The sequence below is a fragment of the Lathamus discolor genome, chromosome 5 (assembly GCF_037157495.1).
Source record: "Lathamus discolor isolate bLatDis1 chromosome 5, bLatDis1.hap1, whole genome shotgun sequence".
NCBI classification, from domain to species: domain Eukaryota; kingdom Metazoa; phylum Chordata; class Aves; order Psittaciformes; family Psittacidae; genus Lathamus; species Lathamus discolor.
The window spans coordinates 95332439-95355654 of record NC_088888.1 but is presented as its reverse complement, the minus strand read 5'-3'; positions in this window follow the sequence as shown (position 1 = coordinate 95355654).

Genomic DNA, 23216 nt, shown 5'->3' with positions numbered 1-23216 from the left:
GTCCAACCTGGCCTTCAACATGCTTGAATAACCAAACCCCAGTGACCTTAGTATTGAACCTGTTACATTCAGACAAGAGTAGGGAAACTCTGTCCTTGAGTAGAGAGGTGTAAATGCTTGCTTTCTTTCTAATATAACTCAGTTTCTGTTTTAGATCTGCTAACAATACAGTTTGGGTACTCCCTTAGGAAAGACTCAGTCTCTTATCTTTCTCCATGGAGGTTTGAAAGACAGATAGACCCCTTCTGGTCTTAAAGGGTTGTATCACTTATGGGTGTGATTGTATAATATGTACCCATGGTGTTTATTGTGTCTAATATAATGAATTTTGATAGTACATTTAGAGCTAATCAGGATGTTCCTAGAAGCATTAAGTAGTTTTGTAAACCAGTAGGATATGATATTGGTGGGTTGTTAGATGGTTTTGACCAGGAGTTTAACTGAAAACAAAAGAAAGCAACTGTAAAACCAAAGCACTAGACATTGACTGGATTGTGTATGACTTTGAGTTTCTTTTTCTGTTCTCTACAGCAATGTCTTTACTACTAAAAAAACTGTGAGGAAACATTCCCAGGCACTGCATTGTCGACACTTAAAGCATTAGAAGAATCCTTAGCAGACTTTAGACCTGTGCCAACTAGATTCTCCCAAATAATTTATGGGCACTGTTCAGGGATTAATTCCAGCCAGGGACCAATTCTGAACAAGTAGCTGACCATGTTGTTTTGGAGGCTAAGAGGGTTAAATTGTATGAATAGGAACTGTCTGCAACCAGTAGCTGTAATCATGAAGAACAGCCCCAGGCTGGTTCAATTTTCTAGTACAGATGTAGTAATGCAAGCTTACTACTATACCATACACATTTGGAAGCAGTGCTGAAGCAGGGAAGGGGGAAAGAATGTTTAACCTAATCCAGGATATATAGGGATGACAGAAATCACATTAACACAGACTCTTAATTCCTTGCTGAATATTTTCTATTGGCTCTAAGCAGTAGTAGCACAAGAAAAATAACATGAAGGGCCAGTGTGGATCCCTGGAGTCTCTGTAGGGACTGCTGAAAGACAAAGCTGTAAATGTGTCATGATAAACTGAAAAGAAAGAGGTACCACTCTAGGGGGGAACTCAGTGTGTAAGCATCAGCTCATGTTCCCTAACCTGAGTGACAGTCATGAGGCAGACTGATCTTTAGGCTTTACTCCTAGTTTTAATGTGTTGGGTTTTTTGCGTGCTTTTTTTTTTTATCTTGTTGTTGTTTTTTTTTTTAGGTTTTTTAGGTTTGGTTGTTTTTTTTTTTTTTTTTAATTTAGAGCCATCCCTGGCAGTGTTCAAGGCCAGGTTGGATGAAGCCTTGTGTGGGATGGTTTAGTGTGAGGTGTCCCTTTCCATGGCAGGGGGGTTGGAACTAGATGATCTTGAGGTCCTTTCCAACCCTAACTATTCTATGATTCTAAAAAGCTTCCTCTACTAGTGTTTAAGCCACTGCTTCAACAGCACAGTTTCCAGGGCCAAACTTATCTACAAGTCACATGGAGAATACTAGTTACTCCTAGTTACTAGCTTCAGATACAATGGGAGGGTGTTTACTCTGCTGCTGATGCAGATACACTGATGAGAATGATGAGGTTGCCATTCATTTATTAAGTCCTTAATCAGAGGTTTAACTAGGTTTATAATACATGAGAGAGAGCTGCAGCCCCACTAGGATTCATGTGCTGAGTCTTTCATCATCAGATTCTAGTGATAGTGGTTTGAATTTCCCACTCCTGTCCTCAGGGACAGCTGTTAATGACCAAAGTCAACCTGACAAGTTACCACTTTTGCAGTCCCAGCAGGAAGGTCTGTTTGAACATGGAGAGCAAGCTGATTCCTCGCCTCCTTTGGGTTGGTCCTTCATATCAGGATTTGAATCTCATATTGTGCATGTCTCAGGGGTATGTCACATTTATCAGGATGGCATTTGCATATAATCTGTAATCATTGTGACAGCTCCCTGGTCACTAGAGAAACTTCCTGGAAAAAAAAAAATGTGAAAATTGTGTTAGTCAGTGATTTATGGCATTTTTAAGTAATCAAATGCAGCTGAAAATATTGATAAGTGAAAGGTTAGGTGAAATCTTGGCTATAACCTTATCTCAGAACTGTGTGATGCTGCGTGCTCCCCTGTCCTTTTTGTGAGAAGGCAAAAATTTGTTCAATTTTCTGAAATGACTGCTGTTCCCGGTTTTAGCAGAGACAGAACGTGAAGGTCGTTGAGGAAACAAGCCACTCGCAGTCTGATACAAGTTAAGTTATACCATCAGTGAACTCTCCTGTTGTCAATTGCAGGCATGTCTCTATGGTATTTTAGCCTAATCCTAGCCTGAAGTACCTGTTTTCTTTTCAGAAGTGGCTGCCCCTGACATGTAGTGTAGATTGCACAACTTACCTGTTTTTAGGGCCTTGCCTTGGACTATTTCATCTTGTATAATATACATAGTTCATCTCTAGTCATGTCCTCTTTTCACATGGGAGACACTGGCAACAAGAAGTAGCTGGTGGAGTTCCTGCCAGCAGGTGTTTCGTTTTATTTGGCTGTTATAGGGGTTTTTGATATACTACTGTGATTTTTTTTTTCTTCCATAATTTATGTGAAAATGAATTATGGAGCTGAGGCCTGGCCTGCATTAAGAAGTTGCCCTGCTTTAAATTAATTCTCTATATGGTCAAATGGGACCTTTGGATGTTTGGAATGGCCAGCCACCAAATGCTTTCTCATTTTCATACACTGTGGAAAGGAGTTCTCATCTTTATACTCCTGCTCCAGAGGGATTCACCCGACAGGACAATGGGGCGGTTACTTTTCTGGCAAATAATCACATTCATCACGGTAAACTTGAAAATTCATCTTTTCTAACTTTCCTGTTAATTTTGTTTTACCCTCAAGACCCACAGTTTCTGTGCCATGAGGTACACTAGTGTTTATTTCCAAAATGTTGTCCCTGATCTTTATTAGCCCTTTGAAACTGAATGCACACTGTGTATAAGTTACCAAGCTTAGTCCTTCACCTAACAAATGGCTTGCTGGCTAGGTAAAAACAAGCTGCTTTGTAAAGACTTGTCGTGGTTTAAGCCCAGCTGGTAACTCAGAACCACTTAAACCATGACAAGTCTCTAGTCTCCAGCCTACCGGGGTACTTGGGTATACTCAGCTACAGCCCGCAGTAACTTTTAGCATTCTGTAGTGTATGAACATATGTGAAAAGGAGATTATGACTTTGTAAGACCTTTATAAGGAGATGGCACAGGGCTATATAGTTCACTCTGGCTATATTTTGCGAGCATTTGCACATATGGAATAGCATCTTCCTCTGAAATAATCTCACCTATATAATGGTGTCAGAGCGTGTCCTGACAGCTGGAGTGAACTACTTTACACTGTATCTGATATTGTTTCCTTTTTATCTGTTAAGATAGAATGCTTTGCTGTGTATCCTGATATCCCATGGCTCTCTTTTTGGAACTCTGTTAGCACATCTTGATTCCATCTGTACTCTTGAAGAGGCCTGTTAGGTGGAAGATGTATCTGTTAGACACATGTAGATTCTGGACAGCAGCCCTTTACGGGTCACTCCTTGAAACATTACTAATTTGGTTTCAAAGGGAGCTATTACAGAATGTCTTTTGTGTTGTTAGGCCTCAGGAGAAGGACCTCAGTTGGACATAGTGAAATGCTGCATTTGCTATAGCCATGGAGGCCCTTGTTGGAACAGATATGAGAATCAGTTGTGCCTTTGTCTTGGAGCTCAGCACCTTTCAGGAGGAGTCCCCTGATGAGAAAGGGGGACGGCTGAATGTGTGTTTAAAGGTCCAGGGGACAGAAACTTAGTGATCCACAGCATCCATTTGATGCTGTCCAAGGCTGTTGAGCAACCTCAGGAAATGAGTGGAAATCTGACTCTTGTTTGACTATGCTGAGTCCTGAAAGTGGGATGGTGGGTGCAAGAGGGTTGACATACACATCTGTTCACTCTGTGGCAGTGCTTTGAAGATCTGTGATGTAGCCTGTGGCTTTTTATGGTGCAGTCCTGCATTTTTAAGACTAAGAATTAGACACCTTTGTGCTTGAAGTTAAGCATGACTGTGACTCATTCAGCTGTCACTCTTACAGACTTGGTGTGAGAACCATATGGATAGGAAGAAGTAACCGAGACCCAAGATGCAAGTTCACGGATTACAAGACAGGAGGCCAAACACTGAAACAGCATCTGACAAAAGTGAGTAATTGGTCAAAGTTTCCACTTCTGTTCAGTCAAATTTCCAACATAAATTAATCTATTGTTTCAGGGTAGTGGCTTTTCGCCTGGTAAGCTGTGGATTCACAGCTACTTCCCTTTTTGCAGTTAGTTACAGTTGCTCATTGGCTGTACAATCTCTGAGCACATTAGAGCTATAGTAGAAGCCTGACTGGCATTCATAAACAGGCAATGCTTGGGACTTAGTAATACTCTAACTCAGTGCAGTAGCGTGCCAAAATAAAGGTCATTTCAATTTCATGTTATGCATGTTATGTCACGCAGTTTTGAAGTGACATGTGTTTAACGAGTTTTCTCCAGTAAATGAACGATAGCAAGTATTACACTAATAGGCTTTCATGATATGCCCACCAAAAAAAAGAAAGGAAAAATCTTTCCAAAAACATTAAACTGATATTTTACCAAAGAAAAAAAAAAGGAAAACAGAACAAAGATTCAAACTCCTGCCCCCGGGCTTCTGTAATGCAGAAAATTAGGCTTTTTGGCCCTTTCCAGATGACAGTTTGCAGAAGTTTCACTCTAATTTATTTAAGTATGCCCTACACTACAGAGATTGGGGCTGATCTTCTGATAGGGATAGGAGATCATGAAGAGTGCAAATTGTGCTTGTCAGAAGCTGTATCACAAACCTCATGATGGGACCACTAAAGAAGTGAAAATCTAGTCCCTATGTGTATGGAGTTTATAATTGTGCGCAGAAAGGTTTGGAGTAGTTTCTGTTTTCTCGTATAGCAATGCCTGCTTGTCTTGCAACTCTGCCCAGTACTCCAGCTGGTTGTTCCCTGTTATCTCTATCAGGCTATAGACTCAAACAGGTACAAACTAGAACACAGGAGGAACTGTCTAAACATCAGGATAAACTTTTTCATGGTGAGGGTGGCCAGACACTGGCACAGGTTTCCCCCAGAGGATGTGAAGTCTCTCTCCTTGGAGATACTCAGAAGCCATCTAGACATGGTCCTGAGCAACCTGCTTCAGGTAGCCCTGCTTGAGCATGATGGTTGAATCAGATGACTGCCAGAAGTCTCTTCCAACCTCAACCATTCTAGGACTGTGATTCTATGACTACTTGATCAGGGCTGCTGACATCTTGTCATATAAAGGCTCAAACGTGTTGAACAAAATCAGTTCTTGGGAGTGTTGCTTTTGGTGTCAGCAGTGGGTTGTGTGGCACATTAAAACTTAATAGTTTCTTCAGGACAGAATAGGCGGGAGAACTATTTCAATACTTGATGGTGTACTTGTTGGGTGTGCAGGAGGGACCATTGTATTGAGACCAGCTTTCCAAGGAGGACACGTGAAGCTATGGGAGGTAGGGTGAACCTAATAAATGGTTGGTAGTGTAAACATTGTTGAAGTACACCTTTCTGGAGTTTGCAACGAAGTGTATACTAGTTGGTTTTTGCAAAAGTCGGTTCTTAATGTTCTATGTAATCCTTTTCAGTCAGAGAATGAAATGTCTCTTGTGCTGGTCACACACGAAGCCTTGTCTTCTTTTTGGTTACTGTTCCTACTGATGTCAAACTGATGGTGAACTGGGAACTGAGAAGTCAATAATGTATGCAAAATGAAGTGTTCGACCCCCTGTATCTCCTGTCTGCCCCCAGTGAGTAATAGGAATAGGCAGAGATCAGAACTGGTGTCCTGGCAAAATTTGGCATTAAGCTGCAATCCTAGAACAGGGCAGCTAAAGTAATTCTAATTAACTTCCTTTTCAAGACACGTGTTTCTGAGCAGCACTGAAGGTGTTATACAGTACTTCATCTTAGGTACACAAACTGCAAAAAGGCTGCTGTGTTGTATACAGATGCCAAATCTTTCTGTGTTGTTCAGCTGATCGATTACTTATTTGGGGTCAATGGTTACATGACATTTAACAGGGGACAGCTAAATCCATGTAGATAGTAATTTAAAAAACAGAAGGAGACCATGTACTTGCTGTCTTAAGCAATATAATGAAATTTAATAATACAACCATTCAGTACCACTCTAAATTGTTTTTACAACCTGTTCTGCCCAGTAATCATGCCAAATACATTGTGGTGTTCATATTTTTCCAGTACAAGGCATGAGCACTTCTATGAGCATCCATGATGATAATACTTGGCTTACAAGTTATTTTCACAAATTTTGAAACGTTTTTAGTCATATCAAATTCAATGCCAGAAGATAAACAAAATGGCTTCAAGAATATTTGTGATGCTGTGCTTGTTATTTAACCTAGCTTACTGCATTCATAGTAATAGGAAACTGAAGTTACCTTTTGAATGAATGTGTCATGCAACTGAGAAATCTCTTAAGACAACAAAATACTGTGTATTATTTGCTGCTTTTTGGCTGATACAGTGCCCAGCAAAGTCAGTAGAAATTCTCTTTGTGAGCAGAGACAGCAGGATAGTTCTGCACTTCCTTTGTTATAGATTTCTGTACAGCTGCACATACATTGTGTCACTGTTTTTAACTGGCTCTGTTATCTGTCAGGGTAAGTTATTCAGATGCCCTTTTACATTCTAGGTATGCACTGTCATCACGGTGCCTCTGTGCTGGGTACTGTGGCTGATCAGCCACTGGTGCTTGGATACTTGCACTCGGAGAAGAGGCTGAGACATGCAGAATTGTGAAAGGGCCGGTGCCAGGGTTGTCAGAGCCAGCAACCAGCCTGGCATTATGGGCCTGGGGGAAACCACCCCCTGGGACTGCAGCTGTGCTGTGGGACTGAAGACAGGTTGGATTGCAGACGTATAGTAATGCTTAAAGGCTGGCTGCGCTGTCAGAGCATCATGTCTCTTGTTTCACAAGAGAATTGTATGCAGTCTTTGGGCCTTTCATGTCTTGCATTTTATCCTGAGACCCATCTCCTTTTGAAAAGACATTAAAAGGGGTCTAGCATGTATATGGGTAGGATTTTTTTTCCTTGTAGGAGAGAAAATTTTCAGACTTTGCATGCAAATTGTTGGAAAGAGCGGGTACACTGTTGTATAAACTTGGAGCATGTGAATTGTGAAACAAATGTGTTCTGTAAATGATACATTTGTTTGAATGAGTGATCACAATAAAAAATACATCTTGAAAATAATCTTGCAGTCCAGGAGAAAATAACGTGAACATGAAAACAGTTTCCAAACTTTACTGTTGTAGTGTAAGACTTTAGTGAAATTATGTGTACGCAGTTACTGAGAAAATCAAAGTTACCGCTTCCATAATAACCATGGCTTTGCCAAAACCCAGTTTGCATTGTATTTGCAGAAATCCTGTGTCTATACAAATGGGTTAAAAGCCCAATGGTGGTGAATTCTCATACTTACTTAATATAAAGGCCTGGCCAAAAATTTTGTAAATTCTCTGTTGTTGCTTTTGACAGATTCTGTTAAATAGAACTAATACTAAGTTGGCACTTTATTTTAAAAGTTAATTGATTTTTTTTAAGGACTCCAAACACTTTCTGGCTTGCATTAAATTTGTGCTGTCCTCTGGGTGCATCCTCTGTTCATTAATGCTTCTTTTAAATTTCAAGGTGCTATATGCTGCCCCTGACATAAATGTGTATCTCCCAGTGGAACTTCCCATCCTGGTAGGGCTAGATGAAAGGCATTGTACAATACTTCTGGCCTGATCTTCATCCAACAATGGGGGTAATTGTGGCATTAGGACACATATCTTGGAAAGCAAATCAGGTGGTATTGAAGTGCTGGAGGTGTTTTTGATGTACAGAATTGATTTCAGTACATTATTATAAGAGGAAAATGCTCTACTTAGTATTCAAGGAGGGATGAACAGATTGAAAGTTATGTTTGGGATGGGCTTTTGTCGCTGCTGAAAATAACTGTGGAGTCTCTAGGGAATCTATTCAACTCTGCCACATCTATGTTAAAAGGAAACCACGTCAATTGTACTGAGGAACTTGGATGAGTTTCACAAAACCACTTCAGTGTGACCTAGTGTTTTATCAGTTTTAAAGAGTTCTGTACCTTTTTCAGATAGGAAAGGGATATGAAAAGTAAACAAACCATTCCTGTATCCAGGATGAAGAAAAAAAGTGGATGAGGAGGAGCGTGGAAAAGCATACATACATGAATATAGGTTTTACTGCATGTAATGGCACAGAGGTGCTGTGCCAGCTTTGGGGACCAGCTCTCCACTGTGTTGCTCTGTGGGCTGCCAAGTGGCTGTAAAAGTCTGCTCAGAGTGACCATGTTCACAGTCTTTGCACAGATCTAAATACCTATTATGAAAGACAGCAAAGAATCAGACCCAGGTATGGGTTACATGCAGATTCTCAGTAGACTCCATTCTAGATGCAGGTTTCTGTGCTCACTGCAACAAGATCTGCAGCCCACTCAGCAGCTGCTCCACTTAATTGTTGCATACTTTTCTTGTCCACAGTCTTTTTCCTTATGTCTGAAAGGGTACCTTTAAGATTAACTGTGAAAAATTATTTGTAAGATCTCTTATTTGCCCTTGACAGGAAAACTCTATATTGGGAGAGAATGTGCCACAAAATGGAAGCTGTGGCTCAGGCTTGGTCATGCTGTTCCTAACCTTTCCCTGCATGACTGCACTGCAGCTTGAATTGATTATGGAAAGTAAATAGAAGCTGTTAGTTCATTTAATTGTCAGTTCTGTGTCTGTGCACTGAGTCAGTCAATGATTCTTCTGAAGTGACTGCTGCTACATCACATAGCTGCTCACATGGCCATTGGATGTATATTGATGGCACTAATGGAGTCATTGAGACAAGCTCACAGCTAACAATGTCACAGCTTCCCAGGTATTGATCACGGTGACGATTTGTTCTACAGCAGTGTCCTCAAAGCCCAGGCAGTATCAGAATCCAATGTACTAGTTAGTAGATAGGATGACATAGCCCCAAGGCTGAAGAGGCTACATGAAACTTGAAAGAAGACAGTAAAAAGCAAAAACAATGGTGTGGACGATGATACAGGATGCACGGGCTAGCTTCACAGTCTTTGAGATTCAAAGAACCTCTTCGAACCCCTGGAAAATAGTGAATATGTTACTGATTTTTTAGGTCTTGAACTTGACAATAATATTTTAATTAAAAAGGATTTTCTGTTGAACTTTGGCCATTCTGAACCTAGCAAACAGAGATGACTAATTTTTTGATGGACCAGGTGATAAATGTTTGAAAGACCAGCAGCAATGTTAGATCTGAAAACACCTTGTAGAAAACAGCTGTTAGGTCATTAGTCAACGTCACCCCGAAGATAGGATTACTCTTAATCGTATGCTGTCTGGATATGTGTTTTCATGTTATTTTGAAAAGTAACATTAATTTAACTGTATTTTGCCTCCTTTTGGTCTCCAATGCTGTGGTAAATTATCGCTCTGTGTCTTGGGTGTTTTTCAGCTTACCAGCTTTTGTAGACTCACCACTTCTGACTACTGACAGCCTCAGCTATATCTGAACTAGTGATACAGAAATGAAAAGCTGTGTATTCCATTACTGAGCCTTCTCTGTCTCCAAAGAAAATTATTTTTTTATAGGCTCTTTTTTTCCAAGATTGATCTCTCTTTGTCAAGCACTTTCCTTAAAAATGTCTTTGAGACCTGTCCTAGGGACCATAATGATCTTCTTCATCAAAGAACGAGAAAGCAGAACAACCTGTAGCATCAGGGAATTACTCCTCACATATACAATTGGATAAGATGGGATTGATGCGACATCTGATAATAACTGATTTCTTTTGGAGCAAAGGCATTTGATTGCTATTTGCATTGAGAATCATTCCATAATTCTAAGAATTCTTGTAGAAAACAGGGTTTTCTGTATAAGAAGAAACTTCACATTTCTTGTGGGGGTTGGGGAGGAAAGGTCAGTGATAATACTGTTGTACAAATGGTCTGGGATGATGATAAGTAGTCTGCAGCTATCTGACACTGTGTGACCCAGCCAGAGAAATGTATCTAGGCTGTACTGGATTGAAATGACACAGTTGTGTATTTATTGTGCTTAGATCAACTGTGGGTCCATGAACAACAACTAATTCTTTCTCAGAATGGAAAAGGAAAAAAACTGTGTATCCCATTGGGCACCACTGAAGGACCACTTAGCTGATGAAGGTGCTAAGCCTGTTGAAATGTTGAGAGTAAGTCCTGTTTCCCTATTGCTTATCATGCTGAAGCAAGACCATTATAGGAACAAAGCAGTGTATCCATGGGAACATAGAACTCAATTTTAAAATTTAAAGCTCTTAAGAAAGCAACCGCTTTGGTTTTTTTTATCTTTTAAAGTGATTTTGTAAGTAGTATTTGCAGAACTTTTTAAACAAATGGTCTAAAAATGGTACCTTATTAACGTACCAATAGGTATGCTAAGAAGCAATATTGCTAAGGAGCAGTAGGTATGCTATGGAACTTAGACAGGATGTTACTTTAATAAGTAAATCTGGCTCTTGCAAACCAGGATTATTTTGTATGAATAAGGACTGATAATGTGAATAAGTGTTTTCAGGATCAGCTTGCATTCGGCATTGGGAATTTCTCATAGTTAATGATTCTTCAAGCTAGTCATTTACTGCCAGGAAAGCTCTCCTTATTGATTATGGTTGCATATTACTGGATCTATCAGATATTTATTTTACAAGTTTCTTGGTTAAATTTTCTTTATTGATTACTCCCAGGAATAAATGAGCTGTAGAAGTGGAAATAGGCACTCCTCTTCTGCTAGGTCTAGATACTCAAATGTATTTTCAATGTATGTATCTATTACAGGAGCGTTTGGGGCAGGCATTTTGATTTGAACAACATAATGGATTGCAAGACATCTTGTTATATGAATGGTGACTCTAGAAAACAGCTGGATGGTTCATGTTAAGAATACAAGCATGTAAAGTATCAGAGGGCACCTTTCCAGTAGAACGCCAAAGACCATTTTTCAGCACTGTCCATGCTGTATAAGTAAAAGCTGTGTATGCAGATCAAACTACTGATTTCCAGCTATCCAGTTGTGTGTGCAAATGGAAATTTAGCAGGCATAAGTTTAGTTGTCCCCTTTAAATTGGACTTGCCAGTATCTGAGAGGTGATTGGGTAAGTTTATCAGTGTTCCAGATATAGCTTATAATTGCTGCTTCACATTATAAGCAAAGTCATTAACTGAAAAGTATCTACATTTACTGAAATTAATTTCATTCATTGAAGACATTGGGGCACATTTAATGCCTTTTTGCTTTGTGTGAAGACAACAATAAATCTTTCACATTTGGTAATATTTAAATCAAACTTCAAAGTTACCCAAATGCCTACTTTGACAGGGGAGCAGGCTTTATGCATTCAACTAAAGATCCATTTTTTTACATAAGCACTTTTATTGCAGGTTTATTTTTGGTAAGATCTTGTATAAAGACATTGCCTTCAGGAAAAAACATTGGCATTTTAGGGTTGTTTGAAACAAATGTATAAGGATATATGTCACAACTATGCTGCCTCACATGCAGTTGGATAAAAAGGACTTGAAATACTGGTGGACCAACCCGAAATGAAACTCATATTTCAGTAGACATGGTTGCATGTGAAGCTGCTACAGAAGGACGCTCATAATCCTGGACCTCTTTTCATGCGAGGCTGGTAATCTGAAGATACTTCATAGAGCAAGTCATAATAGAAGACTTGTAACAGTGCATGGAGTTACATACTTTGCAGGGTGGCTTTTGGGGCAGCACAAGGCTACAGAACAAGGTGTAATTTAGCCTTACACATGTGTACCAGGACTTGCATAATTGCATTCTACTGCAGCTAGATGCAATGGTAAACAAGAACTGCAGTGAAGGAGGAGGTTCATGCAGTCATTTTGCTACCTTGTCCTGCAAGAAGATAAAATTTCAGATGGCTAATATTTGCAGAGTTACCATCTTTTTTCATACTTTATCATATTTGGGTAAAAAATCCAAGAAATTTAAATTTAAGGTAACAAATGTTGGCATTAAAATTTCAGTGTTTGCCTCTCAGTAATTATGAATAAATTTGGTTTTGTTTTTGTTTTAGTTGTTTGGTTGGGACTTTTTTGTTCTCAGAATAAAGTCTAATTTTGAACTACTGACGAGTTAAACAGTTGTTCAGAGCATTTGAATTCACTAAATTCTATTTTGGAAGCACTTATTGGAATCACTAGTTTTTATAAAATAGGTAACTAAATCCAAAATAGGTTCTGAAAATTAGTCTAGTCATTACCAAGAAAGATCTGTTACAACTGGTTATCTTTATGCCCACACTGTGAACTTCAGAAGACTACTTTTCATACAGATACTGTTATATGACTTTTCAGACAGTAGACACAATAATTCAAGGCTTTCTGCCTCCATTTGAAAGTAAATTTGGATAAAGTTTGCTTTTTAAGTGCAAAAGCTCTTCCTGCATAAATGCATGTGTTCTAATTCGGAAATCAAAATGTCTTCTTGTTTCACTTAATCTACTTTGAAAATAGAAGTGTTTAGCTTAATCCTTCATTGAACTGGAACAAGTCCACTTATTCCAGTCCACCTGTGAGTTATGCTGGAAAGGGAGTAGCTTTTCTGAATAACTACTATTCATTTCAGAAATATTTTTCCGACTAGTTAGGTCTGAGCCTGATCTCTGTTGACGCATGTTACAGCCTTCCAAATCTCAGGCCTAAATCTTGCAACAGACTCCATTTTAGTGCTCATAAGACTGGACTCCAGAACTGAACCTAAACTGTATTGTATACTTGTGACAGAAATGTAACTTAGGTTTTGTGGCTTTTATCAACTTCAAACTACAATTAATTCCTTGTTGGCTGTAGATATGGTAGTAGCAGTATTTTTAACAGTAAAAATGGCAGTGATGATGGTCATTAATTGAACAAATTAAATCATGGATTGTTTTGGTACAGAGGAAATCAAAGCATGTGCACAAATCCTATCAATCTCAGTTAAATGGTGCCATGACTTAGGAATAATTCTCTGAACGAGGACTTAAGGCTGTCAGCTCTAAGAAGCAAGTCTTGTTATCTCTGCTTGTCTGAACTGTGCTTAAACAACTAGAACTGTTATATGGTTGAGAACTTGAGAGACAAATGCAAAATATTATATAAGCATCTTTTAGGCACTTTGGTAGATTCTGAGAGTTAGAAATAAAATCCTTGCACTTAATCTCTTGGGAGGCTCGAGTAATTTTTTTTTTTATTTTTTAATTTTAAAATGAGAATTCAAGCTCCTCATGCAGTTTGTAGAATGGCTGATGTGCATACCTGGGTTACTCTGAAGGTCAAATAGTCTTTATACTGGACATTTCAAGCTGCTGTCCTGACTTCCAAATCCTTAGCTTAGCAAATGGGAGCTTAAATATAAGCCTAGTCAATGGGGAGGAAAGAAAGTCTGCTGCATAGTATGTCTAGCAATAGAAAAAGCTACAGAATGTGAACATAAATTTTTAATTCAACATTCCTTAATTTAAAAAACCCCACACCACCACCAATCCCCTCCCCCTGACAAGCTTGCAAAAACTAGGTCTGAATTCCCAGTGGGAATAATGAGCAACAGCAAGAGTGAATGCTGGGAGAGAAGAATGCAATTGTATTAGGCTCCATCACAATGGGAGGTAAACCCAAATCATTTATAAAACGTAAATGCTGGCAGAACACAGGGAGCTCAGAGCACCACACTGCAGGTGTGATTTATGAGGCTGGGGACTGGCTATAAATCAAACCCTTTTGTTTTAAATAGTACTGCTTCAACGCAGGAGATCAGTTTACATGTAGAGGAAATGATGAAAAAAATGCAGTACATTGCATCCCAAGAATATTAGAGAATCAGCTTTACAATGCGACTATCAGTACCACGTTCAGACAATGGCTATCTGATGCGCGATTGAACGAATGCTCCTACTGCTTGAACAGAGTGCCCTAATCTAGCAGCTCAGGTTTGTTTCAAATGTATTAATCATGGAATCTATTTTGTGAGACAGCTGTTAAAATTATTGCACTTAGGATCAGGGATGCATTGGCTATTCCTGTTAACTAGCCAGAGTGTCCTTTTATGCCACCAAAGGCTCTGCTTGTTTCTATGTTATCTGTATTTTTCGTTAATTATGAAGGTTTATGGGTCTCATTATTTAGTGGCCTTGTCCTGTGGAAATGGGTGGATAGAACAATTAATTCCTAAGGATTCAAATAGAGGCTAGGTATCCTGGGAAGTTCTGCTCGATTACAGGAAAATACGTCTGGCAAAGAAAAGTGCTTTTCTCCCTCTATTGGTTGTATAATTATCAAATGGAAGAGATTTTAAAGGTAACAAGCAAAATTATTTCTTCCGCTCTGCTTCCCAGATCTGCCAGGGCTTATCTTGGCTGCATATTTTGCATTCATTTTGCATGCATTCCACTAGAGCAAACTGTATGCCTGAAACCACACTGTGTGTCCTGCAACGTGGGCCAGAGAAGCACTTAAAAAAGCTGAAAGGACAAAAGGCCTACATAAAGGAAAGTACAGCAGTAATATCAGCGTTCAAAGACATTTATAATGGAACAAAAGCTGAGTGCCTTGCACTTGCATGTGTTCTAGTCATTTGATGTAATGGTCTTACATCAGTAATGATTTAGCCATGTGAATGTAAGAAGTTGCCTTTAATTCACTGATAAGCAGAGTGCCTTTAAGTCAGCAAGGAGCCAAGAGACATCTTGTGTTGCAGTGCTTTATTACTTTCCAAGAGTCCAAAATGCAAACAGTATAGAAACATATAAGCTATATTTCCAGGGTCTTTCTGAGGCTCTGATATTGATATAGCCAGCATCAGCTATTGCTGGAGGCGTTAATATCAATTGCTAGTGTAAGGAGAGTATCATTTAACCGAAATAATTGATTTTTTTTCTTATTTATTATAAAAATGCATCCAATGCCATAAATTTATGGAGCACTCTATGAATGTAAAACCATATTCCCTGCTCAGGAGAGCTTGCAGTCTAAATTAGACCAATATATGAAAAAGATATATTGGTGGTGAACAGAGAAAAGAAAGCAGTGTCTGAAATTGCTTTTACCTATTTCTTGAATCTGACCAGGCTTCCAGCTGATAATGGGCCAGACATTTAGAAGAATTTGGGCTTCTGTTTTCCAAAGATTAGGGTGCTTAAGTGCGTTTAAAAATGCAGTTGTTTTACACAGAAAATCTAATGAACCACAAAAAACACATTATGTGGGAGAGGAGCAAAGATGGCTTTATGCTTTATGAATCTTAAGTTGTCCTGGACACTAAAGTCAATTTAGGTAGATAGCCTTGAAAGGGTTCTGTCCAAGTATTGTAGTCCTCTCTGGTTGCAATGCCATCTGTAATCTTTATAACATTTGTGTTTTAACTGGATTCCTGAAACCTCTTTCTATCTTAGGGATTTTTTTTGTAGGCACTCTGTCTGCTTTCTTTGTCTGTTGTGTCCTGTGAGAGAAATACTTCTGTGGGCCAGAAGTACGGTTTTAAAACCCATTTTTGCAAACTCTTCTGCCTTTTACACAAATAAAGATGTCACTCAAGGGACCTTGTTGCAACAGTTGAGAAAAAATATAATTAAAGGTCACTCAAGGGACCTTGTTGCAACAGTTGAGAAAAAATATAATTAAAGCTGATTTAAACATTGAATTTCTTTGCCATCATAAAGGTTAAATAGATGGAAAAGCAAAAGAACATTTTTATAGCAGAAACAATAATGAAGGGTTTACTTTTGCAGCCTCCACGAACAGTGGAGGTTGTGGCTTTTCGTATGTACAGTCATCAGGAATAGCTGGTAATTACCAAGTTCAAAGCCTATTGTCTCCTCCAAAAGCTGACTTGTTTTTTTGGGGTTGTTTCAGAATGACGTGACGTCTGATGACTTTATTTCTTTTATAGGTCTTCTTGATACACAATGAATCCTGACCTGGGATGGAAAGTAATTTTTGTGAACATATTTACAGAACTATGTGTAATAGATCTAGCAAAGGCTGAAGGCTGGTAATAGCGACTGATGTAGTACCATGGAGAAAAGAAACCTGAACACTGCTCTCTGAGGAGGCCAAGTGAGGAGTGAGGTAATAGGTTTCATTACCCAGTTGGGTTTGACAGAAGGAGAGGTGATTTTGCCCCTCAAATTGTGCTCAGAGGACAGGAGGCAGTGTGTATTTTACATATATGCTGTAGGTGATGGGACAGACTTGTTCAGTGATCTAGGAGTCATTGTGCTATGTACAAAGGTCTCCTGCAAAGCTGATGAATATTTTTTCCTATTGCAGGGCTGATATGCTGAGTACCTCCCTGCAAATCTTGAATCCAGCCTTGCCATGGTTTGCTCAATGTAGAATATCATTAAGCCAATGAGTGTTGCACTGAGGTAAAATTACAGGAGAATTTTTTGTATTCAGTAGCTGACAGAGGGAATGCCCTGAATTTATTCTAATGGCATGGTTTTACTTTCAGGTAGGTGTTGGCATTTCAAACTGCTTGAATGGCTGCAAGCATGAAATGTTCCATGGTACCTTACTCACTCTATCATGCTATCTGTGGGCAGGGTTTATAGAGGGCGATTCATGAACTTTGCTTCTTAAACCATAACCTTCCACATAAGGAAGCTCAAGTAGGTCATGTGCTGAGAGGAGCCAGGAAACACCCATATGTGTGTGATGCAAATCTTACAGCCTGTCTAGTAACTGGGAGTGGCCAACAGATGTGCATCCCCATTTGTCAGATGTGTTTATACATCTTCTGAGATGTTACAGCTCTTAATTGTGTATCAGAGCTTAGAATCTGACCCTAAAATGTAGATGTTTTTCTAAGATGGTATTCAACTTCCTTGTGATGAAAATTAGCTTTCCAACTTAATCATAGAATCATAGAATAGTTAGGGTTGGAAAGGACCTTAAGATCATCTAGTTCCAACCCCCCTGCCATGAGCAGGTACACCTCACACTAAACCATCTCAGCCAAGGCTTCGTCCAACCTGGTCTTTAACACTGCAAGGGTGGAGCACTCACAACCCCCCTGGGCAACCTATTCCAGTGCCTCACCACCCTAACAGGAAAGAATTTCCTCCTTATATCCAATCTGAACTTCCCCTGTTTAAGTTTTAGCCTGTTGCCCCTTGACCTGTCACTACAGTCCCTAATGAAGAGTCCCTCCCCAGCATCCCTATAGGCCCCCTTCAGGTACTGGAAGGCTGCTATGAGGTCCCCACGCAGCCTTCTCTTCTCCAGGCTGAACAGCCCCAACTTCCTCAGCCTGTCTTCATACGGGAGGTGCTCCAGTCCCCTGATCATCCTCGTGGCCCTCCTCTGGACTTGTTCCAACAGTTCCATGTCCTTTTTATGTTGAGGACACCAGAACTGCACACAATACTCCAGGTGAGGTCTCACGAGAGCAGAGTAGAGGGGCAGGATCACCTCCTTCGACCTGCTGGTCACGCTCCTTTTGATGCAGCCCAGGATACGGTTGGCTTTCTGGGCTGCGAGCGCACACTGAAGCCGGCACATGTTCATTTTCTCATTGACCAGCACCCCCAAGTCCTTCTCCGCAGGGCTGCTCTGAATCTCTTCTCTGCCCAACCTGTAGCTGTGCCTGGGATTGCTCCGACCCAGGTGTAGGACCTTGCACTTGTCGTGGTTAAACTTCATAAGGTTGGCATCAGCCCACCTCACAAGCATGTCAAGGTCCCTCTGGATGGCATCCCTTCCCTCCAGCATATCAACCGAACCAAACAGCTTGGTGTCATCGGCAAACTTGCTGAGGGTGCACTCAATCCCACTGTCCATGTCAGCAATGAAGATGTTAAACAAGATCAGTCCCAACACCTATCCCTGAGGGACGCCACTCATTACTGGTCTCCAGCCGGACATTGAGCCATTGACCACAACTCTTTGTGTGCGGCCATCCAGCCAGTTCTTTATCCACCGAGTGGTCCATCCATCAAATTGATGTCTCTCTAATTTAGAGACAAGGATGTCATGTGGGACAGTCTCGAATGCTTTGCCCAGGTCCAGGCAGATGACATCAACTGCTCTACCCCTGTCCATCAGTTCTGTAGCCCCATCATAGAAGGCCACCAAATTGGTCAGGCAGGATTTCCCCTTAGTGAAGCCATGCTGGCTGTCACCAAGCACCTTGTTGTTTTTCATGTGCCTTAGCATGCCTTCCAGGAGAATGTGCTCCAGGATTTTGCCAGGCACAGAGGTGAGACTGACTGGTCTGTAATTCCCCGGGTCTTCCATTTTCCCCTTCTTGAAAATGGGGGTTATATTTCCCTTTTTCCAGTCGTTGGGAACTTCACTTGACTGCCATGATCTTTCAAATATGATGGCCAGTGGCTTAGCAACTTCATTTGCCAGTTCCTTGTGACTTGCTTCAGAAGAGCGTTGAAGATGTGCTTATTGCAGTCCCCATTCAGCAAAATTTGTAACTTTAAGTACATGCTTCTGTAACAGAAATGAAAATTAAATATGGGTTTAGATGCTTTTGACAAACTGTGTTTCAACTTTCGGCCTCTGGGTGGGAAAATTAGTCACGAATGTTTGGTTCATAGTGTAAGGTTTCTCCCTTTTTACTCAGGAAGGGACTGATACAGGAGGTGTCATTGGAAACCGTGACTACTGGTGAACAGGAGATTTTAGAATGCATTTTAAAGTGACAGCTAAACATGTGAGTAGGTATAAATAAGCAGAAGTAGTGTTTTTAATATTTGGATATTAAAAAAAAGGAAAATTTTTTGGAAGACTGATATTTCAATTTTAAAATTAAGTGAAAAAATTGTAATTCAAAAAAACATTGCAGCCATCTGTAACCCTCACGGTTCATGTGCCTGCAGACAGACATTCCCTTTCTAAGTAATTTTTCTAAGATGATGGGTTTGTAAAATATAAAATAAATGAATAAATAAGTACACATATTTTGATATGCTCCACCATTCCTCTAATATTGTCCTGTAGGATACGATAAAGACAAGAGGAATAAAGGGACGATGAATACAGACATTTGGAATAAAGGGACGATGAATATCAGATATAAAGACTTATTTTATTTCTTGTCAGGGATATAGATGTAAGAATAAGCGCTTTGGAGGATGCCCTGTTACTAGACCCTAATGGTGACAGAAATGCCATCTTCAGCTGTGCTGCTAGTGAAGTTCTGCAAAGTCCACTCCACAAAGATGGTTGTAGTCTGAATATGGGATCTCTTTTGCTTCAACATGCCATTGGCAGCAGCAGTATCTTGCTTCCTCCCTTGCCATCTGCAGACCAGAAACATCACTATCTCTCAGCTACAGCAAACTGAAGAACCCAATCATCCTTTTCTGCTCTCAGAAACGTGCGCCATGAGGAATGTCCCAGAAATGATAACTTCCTGATGTTACTTAACTCAGGAGACATCCGCAGACCTTAGGATAGAGCATTTAAGTATTTGAGTGCTTTTTTTAGCACTCATTGATACGAAAGATGTTCTCTTACAAAAGAAGTTCATTAGTTGAACAGCTCTCTTTCACAGCAGTGTAGGAATTGGTGCTCCAGATAACAGAGCTTTTCTGGTCTGGTGCCTATCTTCATGTTTACCAGGGGGCAACACTGTATGGCAATGGGAAGCTTTTTTAAACACCCTGATTAGGCATTAATGCCAATGCTAATTTCTGCCTTTACTGTACCTCTGATAAATTGCAAAGTCTAGTGATTTATAAGGTTGGAGTAGGCTGTCTGGTGGGGGGATGTGAGAGGGATGGAGGATCCTGCTGCACAGCCCACCTCAAACTGCTGGAGGTAGAGTTTTAAAGCAGGAGTCTGGATTTGTCTGTAATTCGGTATGCATGTTTTTAGTTTAGTAAGTGTCAGGAGTATAAAATAGAATATAAAACTATTGCTTCAAAGGGAAATGTTTAAAAAAATTTAAGAACACCTGTCCTAATTATTGTATATGACATTGATTTTAATTTTCAATTAGACTCTGAGCTATCTTACACACATGACTTCTACTGGTCACCTGCAAGTTACGAGACAGAGCATGTTTTGCTGTTTCTAAATGATTTATTCAATGTCCTGATGAAGTTTCATTTCTGTCTATTTAGTTCTAACCCAGAGAAGAATTTATTTTTTAAACCTCATAAATTAGAGAAATTTCCTGTTAATTCATCTGGTATATCCATTGTTGGCAATGTTAGGGTGTTTTTCCTTATGTGTTGCATAGTTGGTGATTGATCCAGATAGGTCTAAGTGGTAAAAGAAGCAGAAACCCCTCTAACTTCCAGAACCTGCTCCACAACTTTGTACGCTTTGTATATTCCAGTCACAGTCTCTACCTGTGCAAAATTTGGAATAAATGGATTGAAGTCAACAAAGCTGTTTTAGTTTAACATAATGTAATAATAGACTCTGTCCTCGAACTCCATCTATCATTCCAGCACTCGTTAGGCATCCTGGTTTTGTTCATAGTAGAAGCCATCATAAAGAAATTGATTTCCCTCTGTTCACTCATCCAATTTATTGCAAGAGAACTCCATGTTCATTTGCCCATTACACAGCATTTTGTAGGGTGAGAAAGAAACAAGCCAAAAGAAATCAGAAGAAGTAGTTATCATGTTGGCTGAGGCTCTGCTCTCATTTATATTTGGTATAAATGCAGAACAGCTCCACTTCTCCCAGAGGAGTGTATTTGCATTTTGTTGGGTGAGGTGAACTCCAGATTATACTGTGAACCCTGAAACTCCCATTCTCTACCCATATTTGCTGTACTGAGCTACAAAAGAGACTTGCCATGATCTTGTAGCCTGTGTGTTATGATTTTTAGTGCCTCTGCTCTTCCTCCCCCTCCTTTATTGCTAGTTGCATTCCCCAAGGTGAGCAGCCAAATTACGTGTCCTCCATGGCTGTTAAAACGGCACTATAAATAGGCTAGAAAGTAGTACTGTTGAGGCACAGCAACCAGCACAGTCCTCTTTCCTCTCCTTAGTGATAAAGTTGTTCATGACCACAATGCACCTGATGTCTGTTATTGGTAGAGCATAGGCATAGTGTTGTTTCTGCATCATTGTCTCTCACAGGGTTGCACAAGCCATGGTGCATTTCAGTAAGGATGCCACCCTTAGTGTGCTGAATGCTGTACAGTGGCAATGACAGAAAACAAGAGCCCTCTTCTCCCACATTGCTGCATGCTGTGAACAAAACGGTGTTCTTGGTGAAGCCAAATTGAAAACTTTCTGTGCTGTTGGCTCAGTTAGAAATTTGCAGAGAGGAATGTGTTAGCTGGTAAATCTGTAAGCTGTGAATTGCATAGAGACTTGACATGACAGTATATGAAGAGACCCAGTAGTAGTTTTGCTTTCCTTTTATGCCACTCATTTCTTCTCGTTTAGCTGCCTCACATGAAATCTTCCCACCCTCATCTTCAAGGCGTTACAGATGTTGCCTTCACTGCCATGTCGCCTTCCTGTGCTAGTTTACCAGCTTTATATCTGTCCCCTGCCTACAACTTTGTGCTTGCTTTCATTTATTTTCTATCCCTGGCACAATTTTTCTTCAGAAAACCGACCTGCTTCTGTATGTCAGTAATTCTTTGCCCACCCCTTTCTTACCTTCTCCATAGCTTGATTTGGTATGTTGTGGAAGCTATATATTTATACATGTTGGGTGGGCTAAGATCAGTACTATCCTAGTGGTGTTGTGTTTTTGAAAGCTGCGTATATCTAAGAATATATCTTATTTTCAGTTGTGTGAGGACAGTGGCTGAGACCAGTACTTCATGGCATGAGCTGTGGCTGAAGTAATTACAGCAATCCACTACAGCTAAACATGTAGATGTTGTAGTGAAGTGTTTATGCATTTGTGTGGTTCTGGGAGAAAACAAAATATTCTGTTTGGAAATTGTGAAGTAGCGGTTTTGATTAAATTAATATTTCAGAGACTTTCTCTTTGGACCAATGGTTTGTTGGTAGCTTAGAATGAATCAAGCAAGAACTTTATACAAACACCAAACTGTTATTTAAATGTGTCACAGCATTAGTAGGGCACCCCTGAATTGGTGCTAAACTCAGCTTTCAAATTTGTGGTGAACTTTGGGAGTTGACTTTTCAACCACGTTGACTGGGTGGTTGAAACATGGTCTCTTCTTTTGGCTTCTCTGGCAGTTTTCCAATAAACAGCCTGTCAGCCTGTTATGCTTTCACAGCTGTATTAGCCCCTTTGGCCTCCGCACCAAGCTGCTGACTAAAGTCAGCTCATCTTTGCTGAGAATGTTGGTCCTACTGGAAAAGTGAGTTTACAATTTATTCTTTGGGCATGTGACATCTGACAGCAAACAGGCAAATGCTCTTTGCACTCTGCACACCAGTCACTTTTCTACTGGAATAGTGCAAGAAACAACACATACACACACATAAATGTATGTGTATATATATGTATGTAAGCATGTTTATGAACACAAAAATGTCTATTTATGTACAAAAATGTGTATGTGTATCTTTCTAATGAGAAGAAACAATATATATGCTCATTGCCTTTTCTTCTGTCTCTATTGCTCCCAGGAGTTGTCTATGTCAGAGCCTTCCAGGCTGTCCCCCCGAGTCCTCATGTGGTGCACAGCTCTTCCTCTGAATCACAGGCGCCGTGTCACTTGGTTCCTACTTCCTTGGCCCACTGCCTTCTCCATCTCTTTGTCTTGATTTCTTTCTTGCTCAGCTTGCCCTTCCCAGCTTCTTAATGTGTGAGATTTTATCGAGGCAAAATATGCGCTTCTGTGGGATTGTATCAATGCTTTATTTCATTCTTCTGCCTTTAGGAAAATTCTCAGGCTTCAGTTCCAGCAGCCAGTGCAGACAATCTGCCTTTTCCTAGATATTCGCCTTCTTATTGTCCTGCCCTGGTGCCCAGACAACAACCTTTACAGGAGACTTTTTCAAAGATAGATTTTTCTTTTGGCCCCACTTTCCTGCTTATTAGTGCAAACTGTAT